The 9262-nt window shown below is 37.4% G+C and overlaps 1 protein-coding gene and 1 pseudogene across 1 annotated transcript in view; one reads left to right on the forward strand and one right to left on the reverse strand.

Moving 5' to 3' along the window:
• Positions 1–9262, forward strand: part of AKT3 (v-akt murine thymoma viral oncogene homolog 3) — a 402599-nt gene that overhangs the window by 149760 nt on the left and 243577 nt on the right. The gene's annotated exons all lie outside the window — the stretch shown is intronic.
• LOC102826672 overlaps positions 668–9262 on the reverse strand; it is a 22692-nt pseudogene continuing 14097 nt past the window's right edge.

Here is a 9262-nt window from a genome sequence, read left to right on the forward strand (position 1 = left end):
TGGGGAGTACAGGGGGCAGGCTTGCAGGGTATACCCTTTGGTTGGTTGATGATGCATGGAGGGGATTGTAACCATGGCAATGAGACGATATAAGATAGAATGAATGTAAAATTAATGTTCTCCCATGTAAACTGTCACATGATTCACAATAAAACATTTAAGAAAAAAAAAAAGAATGATCTTCCAGTGTTCAGAGCTGGTTTTCCTCCTCTTTTTCTACACGTTGTTGTTGTTGTTAAGTGCGGTCAAGTCTGAACTTAACATAACAACCCTGTATATAGGGTTTCCAAGGAGTGGCTGTGTTTGAGCCACCGACCTTTTGGTTCAACGCGATCTTGTAGTCAAGTACATTAACCTGCAGCACCACACCAGGACTCTTTTTCTTCCTACAATACTATTTGTTTAAAGTTGTTGTTAATTACAGTCAAGTTGATTCTGACTCATGGTGACCCCATGGGTGTACCATAGGGTTTTCAAGGAAGCAGATCACTAGACCTGTTTTCTAAGGTGCTGCTGGCAGGGTTTGGAACCACCATCCTTTCAATTAGTAGTCTGGAATATAACTACTTGTGCCTAGCAGGGACTTTTGGATGAGGGGGCTTTTCTATTGATTTTTTTGTTGTTGTTTAATGTGAGCACATTTATTTGTCATACATAGAAATCTATTTTATTTTTGACTGAACTCAGAGGTAGAAGCTCTTGGAGTGGACAGCCTTCATCTCTTGTAATTCTGTTGCTGACATTTTTCTTTGACCTCCTTCATCCTTTTGGCCAAAAGCTTGGCGTATTGTGTGGCCTCCACCTTATTTTTGTAAGTGCATTGTTTCTTCAGAGCAATACACCAACAATTGTGTTGCAGAACATGTGGAGTAACAAGACGCTGAATCTTGCATCCTTTGGTGCTGGGTTTCTTGCCTTTGTTCAGTTGCTTTTCTCACAACATACTGACAGACATCATCTTCTTTAGAGAGACTGAAAAGTTTGTGGATCCTGCTATAGCTCTCTTGGGCCCCAGGTGATGAGGCACAGTTGTATCAGTCAGCGCTAGGATATCTTTCTATTTTTTGACAATAACCAAGTTGAGAACACTCAGGTTGGCATCCACAATGCAACCCTGGACAAATTTGCATTTTTTCCCCTCCAGTTCTCCTTGGTCTGTAACAGGAATGCCCCTTACTCAGAAGCAGACAGACATGGCCCATGGGTCAAGACACCCTGCTTCATGAGAAAACCTTGCTTGTTGTTCCCACCACTAATGTGGAAACGTAACCTTTCCACTCGTCACCCAGCGAGTCAGCAGCAACTTCTGTGACCATTTGTTTCTCATAAAAGGTACAAAACTTGTGTTCATCATCCACTTCAATGAGTTTCTGGCAGCCGGTGTCTGGGAATGAGATGTTCAGCTTCAAGGTAAACAGCCAAGGGCTTCTGCGGTGCCTTGAAAAAGACCTTCATTGACTTTTAAATATCTCAAACTACTAGTTTCCAGACCGCCTTGTCTGAAGTTGGCCTTACTTTGTGCTTAGTAGAAACTATGGCACACCCTGCTACTATTGCTCTTTGGAGATTCTCCAGTGAGATTGCCTTGGGTGACATGTTTCTTCTACAGTTTTCCTTGTTGCTATTTCAAAGCAAATGTTCTTTAAATTCTCATAGATGTTCTATTCTCTGTGACCTTACCACTGTTGTTCTTGTCAAACCATTTCACTTAAAAGTAGAGTTTGTAGGAAATGAATGAAGTGTTGCAACAGCATAATTTATATCTACAGTAGGTCAGTGCATTATGTTGGCTTGTGATGGATTGCTTTTTATGTCCCAGAGACTTAATTGTAAATATTAGTGTTATAACCAGAAGAAATCTAAAGATGTTTTTGAGGGATCTGAGTGTTTAATGTTGTTAGAAAGGAGCCAGTAGTTAAGGAGACATTGGAAATACAGGCAGGATAAAATAGTTTTATTGTGACATTAAAGAGACCCATTCTCGTTGTGGAACATTTAAAATATGCATAAAGTTATAACCTCGTATGTTTTTTTTTCCTTTCCCATGATAAGTGATTACCATTTTGTATTAATGTCTTTTGTCTATGCATGTATTTTTTTATGTCCAAACTTGGGAGTTTGTATCCTAATCTTTTATTTTAATACTATATTCATTTTCCTATGTGATTAATGACTTTCCATAAACATTGAACTTCAGTTCCTTAATAATTCTGCTTAATCATTAAATAGTTAAGATAAAGTTCAGTTTTTTTAAAGATAGATTTTTTGACAGGTGAAATTGCTGGTTCAAAGATACGTTACACTTACTGCAAAACTATTTACGATCTAAAAAGTAGCTGGTTTGTTTCTTGGATAGCCAGTCACAGTTTATCTTCTCACCACATTCTGATGCTTTAAGCTCAATGAGTATGCTCGCTTTTGCACTTGAGTTTTGGATCCTCTCTTTTCATCTTGTAAAAACGCTTCAATTTTACTTATCCCGTTTTGTCTATCAACAGTCACTCCTTTACTGCTATATGTATTATTCACATCATGTATAAGCATGCACTAGTAGTTTGCATTTTACATACACAAAAAGCCCTCCCTTGGCATGCTGCTTCCCATTCCACTGAGCTGCCTCCATTTCTCTGCTTCTTCTTTTAATGTCTTGGATGATTTGTCTACCCATCCAGCTTATACTTTCTGACCTTGCAGTTATTGTTCTAAACCATGTGAATCTGACTGCATTTCTCATCACTCTGCTGAAAAGGCTCGTGACAAAATCACCGATGACATACTTTTTCCCAACCCAGTGAACATTTTTCTGCTTTTTCTTTTCTCTATTTCTTGACAGCATTCAGCACAATTAGCAATTCAGCCCTTCTTGAAACATTTCCGTGTCTTGGCTTCTCCTAACTTTTTGGACTTTTTTTTTTTTTTTTTTAATGTATTTTGATTCTTTAAAGTCAATTTGATGCCTAAATACTGGAAGTCCTCTGGACTCAATCTAGAGTCTCTTTTCCAAGTGAAACAAGGCTGCCCTTAACATCCCTTTTTTTTTTTTTGTCTATTAACCCCTCCCCTCTACTGGGAAGTCCAACCTATAACTCTTGCCTTACAGTATGAAAATGATAAAAGGGTTTGTAATTTTGAAGATTTATATTTTAAAACCCATTACAAATTTTAGTTTTGGAAGTTTTCTTGTAAGTGGTTGCCCTTTGATACTTTAAAGAACTGAAAACATATGACCAGAAGTTTTTCTAGACGGACATAGTGATTGCCCTGGCTTCATGCAATTTTAGGGTAAATTCAGAAGGTTGTTGATCCAAATTCACAATTGCCAGATTGATGCATCATCAAGCAGTAAGTTTCAAAGAACTCTTTAAATATTTCCCTGAAATAATTAAAATGTATAAAACTAAGATAAAAATATGTGTCAAATGCTGGCTCACCAAATATCACCTACACAATCTCTTTGCAAGAGGAAACAGTTTTTTGCTTACTACAGTAAGGGAGACCAGCACATGGACAGAGTTTAGCAGTACCTTGGAGGGAAGAAAGCAAAGTTGGTATTTATTGAGAATTTGAATGCACTTGGAATTCTGAGCTAGTAGCTGAAAGGTTTGTCAGTTTGATTCCACCCAGAGTTGCTCCTGTAAAGATTTACAGCCTCTGAAACCCTATACAGCTATGAGTGAGAATCAACTTGACCGCACTTAACAAGAGGATGTGACGTTCCAAATCAAGTGGTGCAGTGAATTAAGCATTGGGTTGCTAACTGCAGGTTTGGCAAATCAAATCCCCTAGCAGCTTCAAGCAAGAAAGTTGAGTCTTATATTTGCTCCCATACAGATTTACAGTCTTGGAAATCATGTGGAGCATTTTAGTTCTGTCCTGTAGTGTCTCTATGAGGCAAAATCTACTCGATGGCAGTGTTTGTTTTTGTTTTGTTTTTTTAATTCAAGAATTAAAAAAAATTACTTTCAGGTAATTTCAAACTATAAATTATAATTTATAAGAATTGTAATTTATAGTTTGCAAGAATCTGAAGAATACATTTTTGGTATTAGAGGCTGATTTCTGAAGACTGATCATAGAATTAAATGTTGTCAGTTGTCTTGTCCGCCCTTTATTTTTCCTTCTCTTCACAGATGTCAGGTTGAAGTGCCTTGTCCTTTTTGCAGTCTGATTTTTACCAATAGTCTGTAGGCAGCCTCAGTATCTATTATGTAGGTTTGGCTCCTTTTAAATGTTAATGTGTGCACATTAACTGAAACCATTTGTACTTGTGTGAATTGCTCATTTTCTATCATAACCTGGGGGTCTGGAAAGAATCTGTTGAAGACTGAGTAGGGCCAGTGACAGGAGGCAGGTTTTGTGTAATGCTGACTTCTCTCTCCTTGACTCACGCAGGGAGCCTTGGCTAGTCTTCCCCTGTAACTGCCTAAGTGGGCCTAAAACGGCATGGGATTGGCAGAATCTTGTCTGCCTCGTGTTGACTTCTAGTGCTAGTTTGTTGAAGATGGAACAGCCTTGGGTTCCATTCTGATGTCCTTATCCCTTCTAAAAATTACCTGATTTTTATGAGGATGTTCTGACATCTGAGGGTTGTGAGAGGACCATAAGAACATATTTAACTTTCAGTTTGAGCATCTGATCAAATTTCATCTTAAACCCTTAGTTGATTCCTCTCCCTTAAAAAAGAAAAAAATTAGCAAAGTATTATTTATTTTCAAGCTTTGTTTTTTAAAAATGTTGTTTTATTATCATTTGCTTATTAACCTTCTAGCTACTTATTAAATATTTAGCAAGCACCTACCCTTTGCAAAGTACTATTAATAAAATACAGATACAAATTCACTTTTTTATTGGTAAAATGTTTTTTATATGAACAGGTTTAAAAACGATACACACATTCATAGACATATACAATGAGCTTAGAAAACTAATGAGCAATATGAAAAAAGTAAAACACTTGTATTATTTCCACAATATTATGATAATTATGTGGTTTAGTGCCATCTTCTGAGTCTGTGGTTTCCTTCTTCCTTCTGTTTCACTCTGGACATTTAATGATCAGTGGTTGTTTATTAGCTCACTCACAAACCTTTAAGACCCTCGATGCTACTCACAAACTAGGATGCACAACGTAAACTTTACATACTTATTATGCCAATTGACCAAATGTCCTAGAAGTCTGTGGTCTAAACCCTATAAACCCACCCTGTGAGGTTTTTAATAAGTATACATGCATAGCCTTTATTGCTGTCTGTTCAAATTCTTATTCATAGAAAATTTAACTTTTTCTAGGATAATAATTAGGAGAGAGAATACTAGTTAATAAATTGAATTTTTCGGGAAGATTTTATGTCTGATATTCTTAGAAGTTACTGTTGTAAAGTTGTGGAAACTGAACTGAGATACTAATAAAAGGCCTTATTAAATATTGGGACTCCAGGTGTGGCACTAGAGATCAGGACTTCAAACCACAAGGTCAGCAGTTCATATCCACCAGCCACTCCTTGGAAACCTTATACATGGTGGCTATGAGTTGGAACAAATAGGATGACATTTAATAACAACAATGTTGTTAGGTGCCATCCATTTGGTTCTGACTTATAGCAACCCTGTGTACATGTTTTTGCCATTGCAAGCATGTTTTTACATGATAGGGATCCTGTAAAAGGTTTCCAAGGAATGGCTGATGGGAACGTTGTGGTTAGCAGTCAGTGCTTATCCCTCAGTGGCACACCAGGACTCATTAATATATACACATCATATAAACGGATGACCACTTTTACTAATTCTTTTGACAATGATGTTTTAGAAAAAATGTATATACTTGAACTGTGTATTGAAAAAGTCAAAATGACTTTAAAAAGAAATGTAAAAATGCGTCTTCTAATGCATATATTTTTTAATGCATTGTTATTGAGGACCTAGGTTTGGTCATTCTGTTTCTGCCCACAACCCTTGAAAATCGCCAAGTGCAATGTTACTATTGGAGCGTATTATCTTTTTCTGTAAAGTAGAGGTAGAAATAAAAGGCTAAGGTTTCCTTCTCCAGCCTAATTGATCATTACCCTTTTCAACACAGCAAATGGTACCTCACCTTCATGGAGTATTGTCTTCATCCTAATCAACTGTTGAAATCCTACCCGTCCATCCTTCAAGAAACAGTTCCAGTTTTCCCTTCTTTATCTGGTCTTCAGATGTCCCCATATACAAATGAACTCTCCCTTCTAGAACTTTATCAAAGTTTTTTGTACTGCACTTTAATAGTTTTGTTACTTATATATTTGTCCAATTTCCTCTAATAGTAAAAGAGATTTTAGAACAGTAGTTACCTTAAGTCACTTTTTTTTGTAATACATTGTGTTTGTTTTAGCAATATGCTATGTTGCAAGAATGAAGTATGGATTTAATTTCATGATTCAGGGTTTTCTATCCCAGTAGAAACTTAGCTCTTAAAGTTAGCATTTCTTAAAGCATGGGCTATAGTTCAGTTGTATTGGAATCCCTAGAATGTCTGTTAAAAACTCAACTTTCCAGAAATTGTCATTAGAATTTCTAGGTGTGGGATTATAGAAATTGAATACATTATCATGGCAATTCTAGTGTAAATTAAATCACTATGGAAATCAATAAGGAATGTTTTCATATTGTAGATACTTAATTTAGACACAATTTCTATTTTTATTTTATAATGCTTCCAAGTAATATCGCACCAGCACGCACTGCCGTATAGTCAATTCTGACTCATAGCGACTCTATAGGGTACAGTAGAACTGCTCTGGAAGGGGTCCGAGGTGGCAAACTTTTTTTTTTTTTTTTTTCAACTTTTTATTGTGAACTGAGTGAAGATTTAGAGAGCAGATCATCAGTTTCACATTCAACAAATCATACACTTTGTTTCATTTTAGTGATTGAAATCCTGTCAATGTAATGTTACTTATCCCACTTCCTCCTTGTGTTTCTTGCTCCAGTCTTCCTTCTTTCCAAGCTCTTTTGAACTTTGTCCTTGGATAAATGCTGTCCTGTCGACCTAGAGTGTTTGCGCATTCTGTAGGATATGTACATCACTAATATTTCCAACCGATATGTACCTATCTTTTGCTTGGCTGAGAATTGAGCCAGAGGAGTAAGTTCAGTTTCAGACATGAAGGGTGACCAAGGGCTATGTTTTGGGGTTCCACCAGTCTCTATCTGATTAGTAAGCCTAATTCATATTTTATGATTTTGAATTCTTTTCCATTTTTTGTCCTACTACCTTCTAATGTGAGCCCTTTCAGAGCCATTGGTAGAGGTAGCTGGCACTATCTAGTTCTTCTACTTTTAGCATCATGGAGACTGGTGTTTATGTGGTCCAAGTGACTAATTTTCTACACTCTTCTTTCCTCCAGACAGAGAGAGGTAATAGTTGCATTTCCTATAAGATCCCACTTGCTACTCACCAGGTAGAACATTGTCTTTGTGAGCTATGTTGTACGAATTGGCCAATTGTTCCTAAGACTGTGATCTTGAGGCCCCAGACCCAGCAACTCATACCCTCAAGGTGTTTGATAATGTCCAAGAAGTTTGAATAACTTTGCCCTATGTATGCTCCATTGTATCCATGGTTATGCTTACAGCAAAGGTAAATACCCATGTACAGGTAGCCCCTGTTGAGCCTGTATGTATTTGTGGGTATGTACCTCTCTCCCTTCCTGTTCAGCTACGTGTCTATCCATGTATCATTATTGTTGCTTGTTGTTGTTGTTGTTGTTAAATGCTGTGCAGTTTGCTCTGACTCAATTTAGGGACTGTGTATAGAGTTTCCAAGGCTGTAAATCTTTGTGAGGGCAGAAAGTCTCATCTTTCTCCTAATGAACTGCTGGTGGGTTCAACTGCAGCAAAGGACTTAACTGCTACACAACCAGGACTTCTTCTAACTAGTATTACTGTTGTCAAGTGCTGTCGAGTTGGTTCCTGTATAGGGTCTCTGAGGAGCAGCTGGTAGGTTTGAACCACTGACCTTGCTTATCCTATAGCATCATTACAATGTGAGACATTTTTGTTCTTCACTTTTGTATTTGAAATATATTTCTTTGAAAACTCTTTTTCTGTTGTTTATTAATTTTTGATCTTGCTATCCATGGGAGAAAGATGGGGCTTTCTGCTCCCGTAAAGATTTATAGCCTCAGAAACCCTGTACAGGGTCGCTATGAGTCGGCACCGACTCCACAGCACATAACAACAACAACACCATATTGTTGTTGTTTGCCCATTCTGTAGTAGTATGTAAACATCACTAATGTTTCCAACCGGTATATACCTATCTATTGCTGGGCTGAGAATTGAGCCAGAGGAGTAAGTTCTGTTTCAGACATGAAGGATGAATTGTTCTAATGTATATGGGTTGTGTATACCTCAGAAATCATCTTATACCAGTTCATTCAGGAGAAGGCATTTCCTCCTTCCACTGAATTCTGAGGGTCTTTCCCCTAAGACATCCTTGCTTTTATGCTGCCCTATGTTGTCAGGATTGTTTCCTGGGACTTTGCCTTTAAAGGAGCTCAAGGACAAGGGTCTTTCCTTCCTGTCTTGCACAACAGTGGGCTCACTGCATGGTGGGCAAAGTGCAAGGATTCTTAACATGTATGTCATAACGTGGAATTTGTTGTATTTGACTTGGGGGGAAAAAGTATGTTTCATAAGAATTGATTTTAAATGAAGCTTCTGGAGAGAGACCCCTGTTTGTTTGTTCTTTTAAAGCAACTTAAATTTTTCAGTGTTACCCAAAAAGAAGTCAGTTCCTCTGCCTTCTTATGGTATTTTTCTTGGGGGTGGATAGCTGGATTGTGCTTTTTAACCTGTATCTAGTTGTGAAAGTACTGGTGAGAGAGTAGAGTGTTCTTTTGTACTGAGAACAGATCCTTTAATCACTAGCAGTATAGGTTGGAAACATTTAACTGGCGTTCTCAGATGTGGAGATGGAAAGGCAGGTGAGTCAGAGTAGACTAGCTTTAAAGTGATAAATTTATTAGGACACATAGGAAAATGAAATAGTGTTGAAAGTATGGGTTCTTTCTTTCTTTTTTGAATAGTGACAGGCATCCATGAATAGTGATGAATTCTGGAAAACTTACTATCTTGACAGTTGGTGGACAGATGCTTCTGACTTGAGTGTGAGACTGAGGTATTCAGAAAGCACTTCAAAACATTCTCCTATGCCAGCCAACTTTATTTTCCTTATATTAGGATTGGGTTTTTAGCTGCTTTTTAATAATAATTTTGGATAAAG

The sequence above is a fragment of the Chrysochloris asiatica genome, unplaced genomic scaffold, assembly GCF_000296735.1.
Source record: "Chrysochloris asiatica unplaced genomic scaffold, ChrAsi1.0 scaffold00165, whole genome shotgun sequence".
Classification (NCBI taxonomy): Eukaryota; Metazoa; Chordata; class Mammalia; order Afrosoricida; family Chrysochloridae; genus Chrysochloris; species Chrysochloris asiatica.